The sequence below is a fragment of the Caretta caretta genome, chromosome 3 (assembly GCF_965140235.1).
Source record: "Caretta caretta isolate rCarCar2 chromosome 3, rCarCar1.hap1, whole genome shotgun sequence".
In the NCBI taxonomy this organism is placed as follows: Eukaryota; Metazoa; Chordata; order Testudines; family Cheloniidae; genus Caretta; species Caretta caretta.
This window is the reverse complement of record NC_134208.1, coordinates 111,843,360-111,858,677: the sequence shown is the minus strand read 5'-3', so window position 1 is coordinate 111,858,677 and position 15,318 is coordinate 111,843,360. Positions and strand designations below refer to the sequence as shown.

Here is a 15,318-nt window from a genome sequence, read left to right as displayed (position 1 = left end):
ACCATGATTTCTCTTAAAAGCAGCAATTACCACAATTTGCATCTGAATCCAATTATTCCCTGCCAGCTACTGACCCTACAGCCAAAAGAGAAAACTTGACACTGAGGGCACTGAAACGTTACCCAAATTTTAGGCATGGCAGCCTAAATTGGTTTACATCTAAGTTTGCTCACTGTATCTTACAGGGGAAAACAACAGGCAGAGCTCTAATTAATGCTGACTGCTGTTTACATGAAAGATTTCCAAACTGATGGAAGAAAAACAAACCACAGTCTTAGCCCTTGCCATTTAAAATATTGGTAGCAGAAGGTACTGCTAATAACTCTTCCTGTCCCGTTAGCCAACCCTCTCTCCCTTTCCCCCTCCCAAATTTAGACATACATTAAAAGTCCCAGATATTAAAGTATCGGAGGGCCTTCCTAGAGGTAAATCCAACACTCTGCTCCACTTTTATGATTTGTGAACTCATAGGACAAAAGCTTTGTTAATTGCCCCATCCAGCCATGGAGAAGTATATGCAGCAGGCCTCCTCCCATTGATTTGAATGCCAGAAAAGGGAAATAAAAACAGCTAACAGGAAGATTTTTCATCTCTTTGCTGTTTGGACTCTGACAAGGGCTGGAATGAAGAAACAGAAAAGCAGAGATCCCCAGGATTGACCTGGGGTAAGCCCTGAAAAGGCATTCAATGCTGACAGATCACTACATCTCGTTCCTTTTTTGGAACCTTAGACCAATGGTGGGCAACCTACGGCCCATCAGGGTAATCTGACTGCGGGCCACGATTCATTTTGCTGAAGTTGACCATCCACAGGTGTGGCTCCCCACAGCTCCCAGTGGCCGTGGTTCACCATTCCAGGGTAATCTAATTGCGGGCCACAAGTTGCCCACCACTGTCTTAGACTGAACTCATTTGTCCATATATGTTGCCTGCTTTAACTTGTAAATAACTCTCTGATTTCCTTTTCCTAGTCAATAAATTCTGAGTTAGTTTACTACCACTGTCATTTGTGGTGTGAGATCTATGGAACAAATTGATCTGGGGCAAATGACTGGTCTTTTGGGACTGGGAGCAACCTGAGTAATTTGTGATTTTTGGTGTAAGTGACCATTTATTACTAAGTCCAGCTTGCCTGAGTGGCAAGATAGACTGGAGAGCCCAAAGGGACTGGCTGTGACTTCATGGTAGGACTGATTTAGTAATCTAGTTCACATTTGATACTGGGTTGGTAAAATCCAATTATAGAACACACCACCGTTTGGGGTGTCTACCCTGTTTTTGACAGTCTGCCCTGAGGTAGGCACTCACTGTCGTGAACCATTCCAGACAGCGTGACAAAAGGCAAAAATAAAAAACTGTAGAAAGCTGTTCACAGTTTGTTGATTTGTTTGTCACTGCAGAGCAAGCCCCCGTATTTTCAGTGCAGAGTGGATTTAACTCAACCCACGGATGATTTTCAAGCAGGGAAGAAAGTGCTAGCATTTTAAATGGTTGTTTTGTGCAGGAACTAGCAGCTTGTGATGCATGGCCAGAAAGGGTTAAACATCCTGCAAAATAAATAACCTTCCAAAGACATGTGGAGGGATAATGGTTGTATATTTACATATGTATGAGTAGGGTCAATCAACAGTCCCTGTCTATGCTATATTCTGACAGTTCAGATATCAAAAGAACATCCTAGCATTTAAATGAATTGTAAACATGGGTTATCTCAGTATTCATTTGTCTTTGAAATGTACTGTGAACAGTGGAAGAATAAGCAAATTGCCTTATGTTTCATAGATTCATAGAAGGTTAGGGTTGGAAGGGACCTCAGGAGGTCATCTAGTCCAACCCCCTGCTTGAAGCAGAACCAATCCCCAATTTTTGCCCCAGATCCCTAAATGGCCCCCTCAAGGATTGAACTCACAACCCTGGGTTTAGCAGGCCAATGCTCAAACCACTGAGCTATCCCTCCCCCCCCACTAATAATATCAGGGTTGGAAGGGACCTCAGGAGATCATCTAGTCCAATCTGCTGCTCAAAGCAGGACCAATCCCCAATTTTTGCCCCAGATCCCTAAATGCCCCCCTCAAGGGTTGAACTCACAACCCTGGGTTTAGCAAGCCAATGCTCAAACCACTGAGCTATCCCTCCCCTTAATATTAATTATATATAATTATATGGTGATGGACCTCCTTCAAAGTCATCCTAATTACCTTTTGTTCCCGGAGGAACTCCCAACTTGTCAAAGAGGACATGAAATTGTGTAAAAGATCCTTGGGTTCTGATTCTGTCATCTCAGATCTGCTTGAGGCTTCATACACGGGAAGCTTAGGCAAAAGGACTGAGATCCCAGTCCTAAACTGGAATACCCTGCAATGACTTTGGACTATAACCTAAGAACTATTTCTGAAAGAACTCCACCACTACAGAGCTCACCATCTCTGCTATGAATCTGAACCTCAATTAATTGAACTCATGTCTGTATGTATATTGATCTTTTAACCATTCTCTCTCTCTTTTGTTTTGTAATACATTTTAGTTTAGTTAATAAGACTTGGCTGTAGCGTGTATTTGGGTAAGATCTGAAACATTCATTAACCTGGGAGGTAATGTGTCTGATCCTTTGAGATTGGTAGAACCTTTTCTTTTATATGATGAAATAAGATTTTCAGGAATCTTCATCATAATTGACATGGGTACCTGGATGGAGGCCTGAGGCTGGATCACTTTAAGGGAAATGTGTTGTTTGGACTTCTGAGTAACCAGTGAGGTAATAAAGAACCTGTTTTATGCAGGCTTGGTAAATCTAAGCAGTGGAATATCCACCAGCTTTATGGGGATTGTCTGCCCCATTCTTTGCAGTTCACCCTAGGGACCACTGCTGGCCCCCACTGGAACCCGGTCACACAGCTATATAATCATCCTGGGCCAAATATACCAAGTCCTTGCTCAGGCAGAACTCTGTCAAAGCATTCTAAATGGGGCTTTTGGTGAGAGTGAAAGCTTGAGGACCTGTCCTGTGTTCTTATCCTCAGAAGAGGAACCAAAATGCAGTGAACCAAAGAACCGTGCTTTCCTATCTTCCTCTGCCATCCCTGGAAGTAGTGCCTGAAAGGGAACAGTACCTCAGCAGCTATAGCACACATTACAGAATGGGGATCAACAGAACCAAGCACAAATATTCTCACTGCTGACAAAACCAATAGAAATAGTTACTGCAGACAGATCAACCACTTCTGCAGGGAAGCCCAGGGGAGGAGAAAAACTAAGATTCCCCACACAGCACTACTTTTGAGTTCTTATCTCAGGAGGAGGGGTTTGCTCCCTAGTGGAATAAGCAGTGGTCCAAACTCTGTGATTTCACTAGAGGTCCAAGGCAATCCACATGGAAGCTCTGTACCTCTGTACTTCTTCCTGAACCCATGTGGCTGTCCCTGTCAGCACAGCTCCACCAGAGCCACACTGACAAAGTTTTTCCAAGCTGTGTGATCTTTTGTTTTTAAAATGCTGTAAACATAAGCAAGTCAAATAACTAAAAATGTTAGAGGAAGATGATTTTATATCCACAGAAGTACATTTTAATATACAAAGTTTTATAAAAACACTTCCCACAGAAAACATTTGGTCTGCTGTTGAGTTTGATGCAATTCTCTACAATATGTTGGCATTGCATTGTTCATGATACTCTAAGGAACACTGCAAAAAGAATTTCTGAGTGACCATAAGGATGACTATTTTTGAGACACAGCATCCAAGTTAAGAGAACAATTTGTGTAAATAGAATACACGTAAAACTGATGGAGTATGATGCTCCCTCGTGATAGGGCTGTTCTGGGAATTAAATGTGGCATTTTCAATAATAAGATGTGTATTATAAAGAGAAAAAATCACAGTGAACATGAGAACAAGGGGATAGCAAAATTATGCTGGGGGAGAACATATAAAGAACATAAGAATAGCCATACTGGGTCGAGCAATAGTCCAACTAGTCACTATCCAGTCTTTTGACAGTGACTGGGGCCAGATGCTTCAGAGGGAGTGGACAAAACAGGGCAGTTATCAAATGATCCATCCTCTGTCATCCAGCCCTAGCTTCTAGCTGTCAGAGATTTATGGACACCCAGAGCATGGGGCTGTTTCCATGACCATCTTGGCTAATAACCACTGATGGACCAATCCTCCATGAACTTATCTAATTCTTTTCTGAACCTAGTTATACTTTTGGGTTTCACAACATTCCCTGGCAATAAGTACCAAAGATTGACTGACTGTTGTGTGGAGAAGTACTTCCTTAAGTTTGTTTTAAGCCTGCTGCCGAATAATTTCATTGGGTGACCATTGGTTCTTGTGTTATGTGAAGGAGTAAACAAGACTTCCTTATTCACATTATATAGTGGCATTATGATATTTTCTACCTTATTTTCTACCCCTTTCCTAATGGTTCCTAACATTGGGTTAGCTTTTTAGCACATTAAGCAGATGTTTTCAGAGAACTATCCACAATGTCTCCAAGATCTTCCTTGAGTGGTCACAGCTAATCTAGAGCCCATCCTTTTGTATGTATAGTTGGCGTTGTTCTCCACTGTGTATGACTTCACATTTATCAACACTGACTTCCATCTACCATTTTGTTGGCCAGTTACCCAGTTTTGTGAGATCCCTTTGTAATTCTGCATAGTTAGCTTTGGGCTTAACTATTTTAAGTAATTTTGTATCATCTGCAAATTTTGACACCTCGCTGTTCACCCTTTTTTCCAGACCTTTTACTAATGTGTTGAACAGCACTGGTGCCAGTACACATCTTTGGGGGCCCCACTACTTACCTCCCTCCACTGTGAAAACAGACCATTTGTTCCCACTCTAGTTTCCTATCTTGTAAGAGGAATCTGAGAGGAATTTCCCGTTTATTCCATGACTGATTACTTAAGAGCCTGTGGTAAGAGACCTAGTCAAAGGCTTTCTGAAAGTCCAAGTACAAAATCTTGGGCACAGAAGAGGGAACATTAGGTGAAAATAACATCTAACAGCAATGTACTTTAAACCTCAATCCAGCAAATCACTCAAACACATACCTAACTTTAAGCATGAGTAATTCCATTGATTTTGCTGCTCTCTCTCATTCTCATGCAGATTTCCTCCAGCCCTGTTCATGTTCTCATTTCTCAACTCTGCTCTCTCTCATACTAAGTAGACTTCATTATCATCATCTACTCCCTCATGCCTAACCCCTGGTGTGTCTCTTCCCATCTTTGATTCACTCTTCAAACCATCCCTTTAGCCTTTTACTTCATTCTGTGCCCAAGATCTTGAATATTACATGACAGGCAAAAATTGACACTGCCAGGAACTCCCTAGCTACATCTTCATCTACCTCTTCCTCCCACTCCATTCATTTCCCTCCCTACCACATTTTTGCCTGCTCTCCTCAAATCCAGATCTTCACTAAAACTCCTGCTTCTGCCCCCCGCTATGCCTCCAACACATACTAAAAAAACCCAAACTAACAACCATATGATAATCAAACTAACTTGCAACTCCACCACCAAAACATGTAATAACTACTCGTTCACTCACTTCAGTTTACTCTATCTGGGTGAAATCCTGCTTCTACTGAGGTCTATGGGAGGTGTCCCATTTACTTCAATGGGTACAGGGTTTCGCTCTCTCTGATGGTTATGTTAATTATGTCTGAACTAGCTTTAGAATTTTAGTAGCCTTGAGAGGGGCCCATCCTCTCACTCTCATCTTCCACTTTACTACTTTGCTCAATTTCTCCATCCCCTTACTCCTTTTTTCTATTTATTATCTTCCCTCATGTCAATTTACTGTTAATCTGTTTATTCATATTTGATACAGAAGTAATAATCAAGGGAAACATATAAATATGTGAGCTTTGTCACTTTAAAGTCAGAAGAAAGGCAATCAGGGAATTGGATTCAGGTTAGTGGATCCTGCCAAAACATTTAACATGCAGCAGAGCAGTTCTTATTCTAGAACTAAGATCAGGCACCTTGAACATGGTTATTTGGAATTCAGAAGTGAAAGTGGGGCTGGGAGAAATCTACTGACTACACACACATTAAAGCGAACTATAAAATATAAAATAGTACAGGAAAAAGAGGAACCTAAACTATTCATTCAAAGCAACAAGTACTTATCCTGAATTCATTTGCAATACACAAAGGCCATTTCATAAAAGATCATTAAGAACATAAGAACGGCCATACTGGGTCAGACCAATGGTCCCATCTAGCCTAGTATCCTGTCATCTCATAGTGGTCAATGCCAGATGTTTCAGAGGGAATGAACAGAAAAGTTCAATTATCCAGTGATCCATCCCCTGTCATCCAGTCCCAGCATCTGGCAGTCAGAGGTTTAGGGACACCTCTAGGTTGAATCCCTGACCATCCTGGCTAATAGCCATTGATGGTCCTATCCTCCAGGAACTTATCTAATTCTTTTTTTAACCCAGTTATACTTTCAGCCTTCATAACATCCTCTGGCAACAAGTTCCACAGGTTGACTGCACGTTATGTAAAGAAGTATTTCCTTGTCTTTGTTTTAAACCTGCTGCCTGTTAGTTTCATAGGGTGATCCCTGGTTCTTGTGTTATATGAAGGAGAAAATAAACACTTCCTTATTCATTTACTTTGCACCATTCATGATTTTATAGACCACTATCTTATCCGCCCTTAATTGTCTCTTTTCCAAGCTGAACAGTCCCTGTCTTTTTAATCTCTGGTCATACGGAAGCTGTTCCATAACCCTCATCATTTTTGTTGCCCTTTTCTGAGCCTTTTCCAATTCTAATACATCTTTTTTGAGATGGGGCATCCAGAACTGCATACAGTATTCAAGGTATCGGTGTGCCATGGATTTATATAGTGGAATTATGGTATCTTCTGTCTTCTTAGCTATTCCTTTCCTAATGATTCCTAACATTATGTTAATAAATTGGTTAGTCTCTAAGGTGCCACAAGTACTCCTTTTCTTTTTGCGAATGCAGACTAACATGGCTGTTACTCTGAAACCTAACATTATGATAGCTTTTTTCACTGCTGCTGAGCATTGGGCAGCTGTTTTCAGGGATCTGTTAACAGCTAGTTTAGATACCATCATTTTTTATGTATCGTTGGGATTATGTTTTCCCATGTGCACTACTTTGTGTTTATCAATATTGAATTTCATCTGCCATTTTATTGGCCAGTCACCCAGTTGTGTGAGATCCCTTTGTAACTCTTTGCAAACTGCTTTGGACTTAACTATCTTGATTAATTTTGTATATTGTCTGCAAACATTGCCACCTCGTTGTTTACCCTTTTTTCCAGATCCTTTATAAATATGTTGAATAACCCTGGTCCCTGTACAGATTCCCATAGAATCCTGCTATTAACTTCTTTTTTATGAAAACTGACCATTTATTCTTACCCTTTGTTTCCTGTCTTTTAACCAGTTACTGATCCATGAGAGGATCTTCCCTCTTAGCCCATGACTACCTACTTTTCTTAAGAACCTTTGGTGAGGGACCTTGTCAAAGGCTTTCTGACCATCCAGCTACACTATATCCACTGGATCACTCTTTTCCATATGACCCCCTCAAAGAATTCTAATAGATCAGTGAGGCGTGATTTTCCTTTACAAAACTGTGTTGATGTTTCCCCACATATCATGTTCATCTATGTGTCTGATAATTCTGTTCTTTATGGTAGTTTCAACCAATTTGCCTGGTACTGAAGTTAGGCTTACCAGCCTGTAATTGCCAGGATCACCTCCGGAGCCTTTTTAAAAAATTGGTGTTACATTAGCTATCTTCCTCCAGTCATTTGGTATAGAGGCCTATTTTAAGTGATAGGTTACATACCACAGTTATCAGAGTAACAGTTGTGTCAGTCTGTATCTGTAAAAAGAAAAGGAGTACTTGTAGCACCTTAGAGACTAACAAAAGTGCCACAAGTACTCATTTTCTTCATATCACAGTTAGTAGTTCTGCAATTTCATATTTGAGTTCCTTCAGAACTCTTGGATTTATACCATCTGGTGCTGGTGACTTCTTAATTTAATGTATCAATTTGTTCAAAAACTTCTTCTATCAACACCTCAATCTGGGACAGTCCCTCCGATTTCTCACCTAAAAAAAATGGCTCTGGTGTAGGAATCTCCCTCACATTCTCTGCAGTGAAAACTGATGCAAAGAATTCATTTAGCTTCTCTGCAATGGCCTCATCTTCCTTGAGTGCTCCTTTAGCTCCCTGATTGCCCAGTGGCCCCATTGATTGCTTGGTAGGCTTCCTGCTTCAGATGTATTTAAAAAAACGTGGCTGTTAGATTTTGTGTCTTTTGGTAGTTGCTCTTTAAATTATTTTTGTTCCATCTACTTACATTTTTACACTTGACATGCCAGAGTTTATGCTCCTTTCTATTTTCTTCAGTAGGATTTGACTTCAAATTTTGCGGTGGGGTGGGGGGAATAGCTCAGTGGTTTGAACATTGGCCTGCTAAACCCAGGCTTGTGAGTTCAAACCTTGACGGGGCCATTTCGGGATCTGGGGCAAAAATTGGGGATTGGTCCTGCTTTGAGCAGGGGGTTGGACTAGATGACCTCCTGAGGTCCCTTCCAACCCTGATATTCTATGATAAGATGCCTTTTTGCCTCTAACCACCTCTTTTACTCTGTTGTTTAGCCATGGTGGCATTTTCTTGATCCTCTTGCTTTTTTTTTTTATTTGGGGTATACATTTAATTTGAGCCTCTATTATGATGTTTTTAAAAAGTTTCCATGCAGCTGGCAGACATTTCTCTTGTGACTGTTCCTTTTAATTTCCACTTAATTAGCTTCCTCATTTTTCTGTACTTCCCCTTTTTGAAGTTAAATACTACTGTGGTGGGCTTCTCTGGTATTCCCTCCCCCCACTCCAGGATGTTAAATTTACATTATCATTACTATTACTGAGTGGTTCTGCTTGGACCAGATCCTGTGCGCCACTGAGGACTACATCAAGAACTGCCTCTTCCCTTGTTGGTTCCAGGACTAGCTGTTCCAAGAACCAGTCATTAATGGTGTCTAGAAATTTTATCTCTGCATCCCATCCTGAGATGACATGTACCCAGTCAATATGGACATAGTTGAAATTCCTTATTATTATTGAGTTTTCTATTTTTACAGCCTCTCTAATCTCCCTGACCATGTCACAATCATCACCACCACCATCCTGGTTAGGTTGTTAATAGTATAGTCTTATTATTCAAGCATGGAATTTCTATCCATAGAGATTCTATGGTACTGTTTGATTCATTTCAAATTTTTACTACATTTGCCACTGTTTTCTTTCACATATGGTGCCACTGCCCCATCCTCACTACCTACTCTGTAATTCCTATATATTTTGTCCCCTGACATTACCGTGTCCCATTAATTATTATCATTCCAACAAGTTTCCCTGTTGCCTATTATCTCAACATCCTCATTTAATACTGGGCACTCAAGTTCACCCATCTAAGTATCAGAGCTGTAACTAGTTATTTTAGCACCTGGCGCAAGCAAGCATATTTGCTCCCCCTAGCAATGACATGGGGGGAAGGGCATGTGGGGTCACATCCCCACCCCCAGATTTCTGCCTTCCATTTAGCACAGAAGTTTTCAAGCTGTGGGGTGTACCTGGCTTTCTGTGCTGTGGGAGCTGGGGAGCTGGCTGGCAGCCCTCCCGACCCAGCTCCCCAAGCCAGACTGCCTCTGCACGGCCAGGCACTCGGCACAGCTCTGAGCTGCACCTCTGACACACCCTTGCCTCTCCCACAAAGGAGCCTGGCGCCAGCTGGTGAACCCCCTTGAGTTGGCCCCATCCATGGAGCCTGGCTGCCATGAGATGCTTGCCTCGGGGAGCATCTCATGGCAGCCAGTCTCCGTGGGCAGGCGCTGCTCCGGGGGTGCCACTGGTCAGTGCCAGGCTCCTTTGGGGGATAGGAAAGGGTAAGCTGGGGTGCAGCTCGGAGCGGTGCCACCCTCCCTGCCTGGGCAGCACCCGGCAGTGCAGAGGCGGGTCAGCTCGGGGAACAGGGCAGGAAGGGCTGCCAGGCAGCCAGTGAGTGAGCGCCCTGGCACAAGCGGACCGTGTGATTCCCACAAGCTTCTCATCTGCCAGTGATGGTTTTTAAACTGTGGGGCATTCGCCCACCCCCACAGTTTGAAAACCTCTGTGCTAAATGGCAGGCAGAAATCTTGGGGCAGCGGGGAGTGACCCTACATGCCTCCCCACACTGCCTCTTTTTTCCGCCTCCATGGCTTTGTGCCCCGGGCAGCTGCCCTGCTTGCCCCTGCCTTGGTTACAGCCCGGCTTAGTATTTAGACTTCTTGCATTTGTATACAAATACTTATAAAATTTGTCAATATTTAGTTGTCTGCCTTCATGTGATATAATAGAATGGGACTCTTTTTCATTTGACAGTTTCTCTTCAGCTCCTACCTGTACTTTATCAATTTCTATCCTTTCCTCTTTACTATGATATAGAGAATCCTTGTTAACAGATCCTCACCTACGGGATGTCTCTGTCTGAACCGTGTGCTCCTCCACACCCTGTCGGCTTTCCCCCAGCCCTGAGTTTAAAAACTTCTCTATGACCATTTTAATTTTACATGCCAGCAATCTCGTTCCATTTTGGTTTAAGTGAAGTCCATCCTTCCTATATAAGCTCCTCCTTTCCCAAAGGTTCACCAGTTCCTACTAAACCGAAAACCCCACTTCCTACATGAGAGACAACCTGTGCCTGTGGATAGTGGGGTGTGTGTGTACAGAGTGAGGAAAGCTGGCTTCAGCAGCATTACTGAGCATGCTCAGTCCATGTGACCCTGCTCAGTACAAGCAGAAAATCTGGGGGGGGGTATGTGAACCCCCACGTTGCCTCTGCCCTACACCATCAGCTCATCCACGCATCGAGACACTGCAGTTCTGCCTGTCTAACTGGCTCTGCATACGGAACTGGAAGCATTTCAGAGAATGCCACCCTGGTGGTCCTGGACTTTAATCTCTTACCTAGCAGCCTCAATTTGGCCTCCAGTTTGGTCTCTAATACCTTTCCCTATGTCATTGCTAACTACATGTACCACAGCCACCAGCTCCTCCCCAGGACTGCACATAATTCTGTCTAGATGTCTCAATGTTACCTGTCTAGCTGTTATCTCCTCTTTGGAGCATAGGTGCTGGAACTAGGGGTGCTTGAAGTGTTTCCATCATATACAGGGTTTACAATTTGGTTCAATGACTCTCAGCACCCCCACTATCCACATTGTTCCAGAAATCCTACTTTGGAGCCTACATTTGTGGGAATGGTGACAGTATGCAGGTGGAGATCAAAATAATCTGAAAAGTATAACTGAAAATTTCATTCACACAAGACAGCTGAAAACAGGCTTTGTTTTTGACATGCTGCCTACAAAGAAGGGTCAAAGGTGAGGAAGAGTCAAACTGGACCAGACAGGAATCAGTGCAATAAGAATGCAAGTCTTTATTATTTTCCTGAAACAACATTAATGGGGCCTATATTTACTAGCTTTTGTTGAGGGTAAGAATATAAATTTCATGCATATAATTATTTTGGTTTTTCTGATTTTCTGTCTATTTTTGACAAAACAATGTACTACGACCATTGTGGTTTTAGACTTCACACGGACTATCCAGAAGAGGTGATATAAACTTCAGCCTTTAAGAAAATGAACTCTAGTGATAAACGGTAAGTAGGCTCTGTCAAATACTAAGTAAGGGTCCTCTCCCATATGGTGTGTCACTTTAAGGGTCACAGTTTTAATGCTGCACAGTAATTACCTAATGACCACATATGAGAACTGAGTTCAAGAGTCTTACGGTGACACTCCCTTGTGGCTAGGAGGAGGATTTACTGCTCTGTTCTCTGACCCCATGCGTTCAGAAGGCGAGTGGAGGGTCTTTTCTTCCTGCCCTCCCCAACTTTTGCCAGAAAGAGGAAAAAGTTTGGGATACTGGGTTTTTCCCCAAAGCAGGCCAGTAGAGAGAACGCTGTACTTTAATCTTCTAATTTGGCCTAAGAGTAGGCACAAATGGCTGAGCACAAATCAATTAACGCAGACAGCTGAACATACCACAGTTCTGTGGTAAATCTGGTGTCTGTTCCCGTTCGTAAAGCTCAACAGCTGATGATGAGATCACTGCCCGACTGTACTTGGTTAATATACAGCCCATTTTCCCCCTCCCCAAGCGCATGATAATGAGTTTTGCCTCAAAATGGAACTGTTATTTTCCTTGCACAGTTGCTGTCTGTGATAGGTTTGGTGACAAGAAAATTAATCAAATCTATTTATTATTTGTTAACTGCAGGTTTTCTAACAACCCTTCTAAGAGCTTGTCATTAGGTTGAGCTCAGTGCTTTGCAAGTTTTTGATGACATAAAGCCCTTTGAATCATCCAGGAGCTACAGGTTTAAGGCAATGTCTACCCAGTACAACATACCTTCTGAATACCATTTCTCTAAATCCCTGCAGCTAACACTGTCTCTATGCCGAATGTTCAGGCAATTTCATGCATGTCCTGTTGACACAACTAAGATGAGCTTATTTGTGCTTTACTGCTGGGGACATGTTTTGAGTGAGCTGCATTTTCTCCTTCTTTTCCACAACAAATACATCTTGGGCAATTTGTGTATTCTAGGAATAAACCCCAGGATTTTTCTTTGTGTGTGTTCTCCATGTGTTCCTCTGCTAAGTATCCTGGACTCCATAAGCTGCACTGGCTGCCAATATCTTTCCACAGAGAATTCAAAGTGATAGTTTTAATTTATAAGCCCTAAATCCCAGCTTTTCTGCATACTCCGTGTATGATGTTGGGACAAGTCACCAAAATTTCTTCTTGCTTTGATTATTAAATGCATAGTAATTCCCTAAGCCCTGGTCTACACTAGGACTTTAGATCGAATTTAGCAGCGTTAAATCGATTTAAACCTGCACCCGTCCACACAATGAAGCCCTTTATTTCGACTTAAAGGGCTCTTAAAATCGATTTCCTTACTCCACCCCTGACAAGTGGATTAGCGCTTAAATCGACCTTGCCGGCTCGAATTTGGGGTACTGTGGACACAATTCGATGGTATTGGCCTCCGGGAGCTATCCCAGAGTGCTCCATTCTGACCGCTCTGGACAGCGCTCTCAACTCAGATGCACTGGCCAGGTAGACAGGAAAAGAACCGCGAACTTTTGAATCTCATTTCCTGTTTGGCCAGCGTGGCAAGCTGCAGGTGACCATGCAGAGCTCATCAGCAGAGGTGACCATGATGGAGTCCCAGAATCGCAAAAGAGCTCCAGCATGGACTGAACGGGAGGTACGGGATCTGATCGCTGTTTGGGGAGAGGAATCCGTGCTATCAGAACTCCGTTCCAGTTTTCGAAATGCCAAAACCTTTCTGAAAATCTCCCAGGGCATGAAGGACAGAGGCCATAACAGGGACCCGAAGCAGTGCCGCGTGAAACTGAAGGAGCTGAGGCAAGCCTACCAGAAAACCAGAGAGGCGAACGGCCGCTCTGGGTCAGAGCCCCAAACATGCCGCTTCTATGATGAGCTGCATGCCATTTTAGGGGGTTCAGCCACCACTACCCCAGCCGTGTTGTTTGACTCCTTCAATGGAGATGGAGGCAATACAGAAGTAGGTTTTGGGGACGAAGAAGATGATGAGGAGGAGGTTGTAGATAGCTCACAGCAAGCAAGCGGAGAAACCGGTTTTCCCGACAGCCAGGAACTGTTTCTCACCCTAGACCTGGAGCCAGTACCCCCCGAACCCACCCAAGGCTGCCTCCTGGACTCAGCAGGCGGAGAAGGGACCTCTGGTGAGTGTACCTTTTAAAATGCTATACATGGTTTAAAAGCAAGCATGTGAAAGGATTACTTTGCCCTGGCATTTGCGGTTCTGCCTTTGCAAAAGGTTTCTGGGGAGGGCAGCCTTATTTCGTCCTTCATGGTAGGACACTTTACCACTCCAGGCCAGCAACACGTACTGGGGAATCACTGTAGAACAAAGCATTGCAGTGTATGTTTGCTGGCATTCAACCAAAATCCGTTCACGCGGTGGGAGGAGGCAAAATGCGACCTTGTAACGAAAGCACATGTGCTATGTATGTAATGTTAACTTTCAAGGTTTACCCTGAAAGAGTGTAGCCACTGTTTTATAAAATGTGTCTTTTTAAATACCGCTGTCCCTTTTTTTTTCTCCACCAGCTGCATGTGTTTCAATGATCACAGGATCTTCTCCTTCCCAGAGGCTAGTGAAGCTTAGAAAGAAAAAAAAACGCACTCGCGATGAAATGTTCTCCGAGCTCATGCTGTCCTCCCACACTGACAGAGCACAGACGAATGCGTGGAGGCAAATAATGTCAGAGTGCAGGAAAGCACAAAATGACCGGGAGGAGAGGTGGAGGGCTGAAGAGAGTAAGTGGCGGGCTGAAGAGAGTAAGTGGCGGGCTGAAGACAGGGCTGAAGCTCAAAGGTGGCGGCAGCGTGATGAGAGGAGGCAGGATTCAATGCTGAGGCTGCTGCAGGACCAAACCAGTATGCTCCAGTGTATGGTTGAGCTGCAGCAAAGGCAGCTGGAGCACAGACTGCCACTGCAGCCCCTCTGTAACCAACCGCCCTCCTCCCCAAGTTCCATAGCCTCCACACCCAGACGCCCAAGAACACGGTGGGGAGGCCTCCGGCCAACCAGCCACTCCCCCACAGAGGATTGCCCAAAAAAAAGAAGGCTGTCATTCAATAAATTTTAAAGTTGTAAACTTTTAAAGTGCTGTGCTTAAAGTGCTGTGTGGCATTTTCCTTCCCTCCTCCACCACCCCTCCTGGGATACCTTGGTAGTCATCCCCCTATTTGTGTGATGAATGAATAACGAATGCATGACTGTGAAGCAGCAATGACTTTATTGGCTCTGCAAGCAATGATTAAAGGGAGGAGGGGAGGGTGGTTAGCTTACAGGGAAGTAGAGTGAACCAAGGGGCGGGGGGGTTCATCAAGGAGAAACAAACAGAACTTTTACACCGTAGCCTGGCCAGTCATGAAACTGTTTTTCAAAGCTTCTCTGATGCGTACCGCGCCCTCCTGTGCTCTTCTAACCGCCCTGGTGTCTGGCTGCGCGTAACCAGCAGCCAGGCGATTTGCCTCAACCTCCCACCCCGCCATAAACGTCTCCCCCTTACTCTCACAGATATTGTGGAGCACACAGCAAGCAGTAATAACAGTGGGAATATTGGTTTCGCTGAGGTCTAAGCGAGTCAATAAACTGCGCCAGCGCGCCTTTAAACGTCCAAATGCACATTCTACCACCATTCTG

The 15,318-nt window shown here is 43.6% G+C and overlaps 1 protein-coding gene across 7 annotated transcripts in view; it reads right to left on the bottom strand.

Moving 5' to 3' along the window:
- GRM1 (glutamate metabotropic receptor 1) overlaps window positions 1-15,318 on the bottom strand; it is a 348,420-nt gene that overhangs the window by 69,386 nt on the left and 263,716 nt on the right. The gene's annotated exons all lie outside the window — the stretch shown is intronic.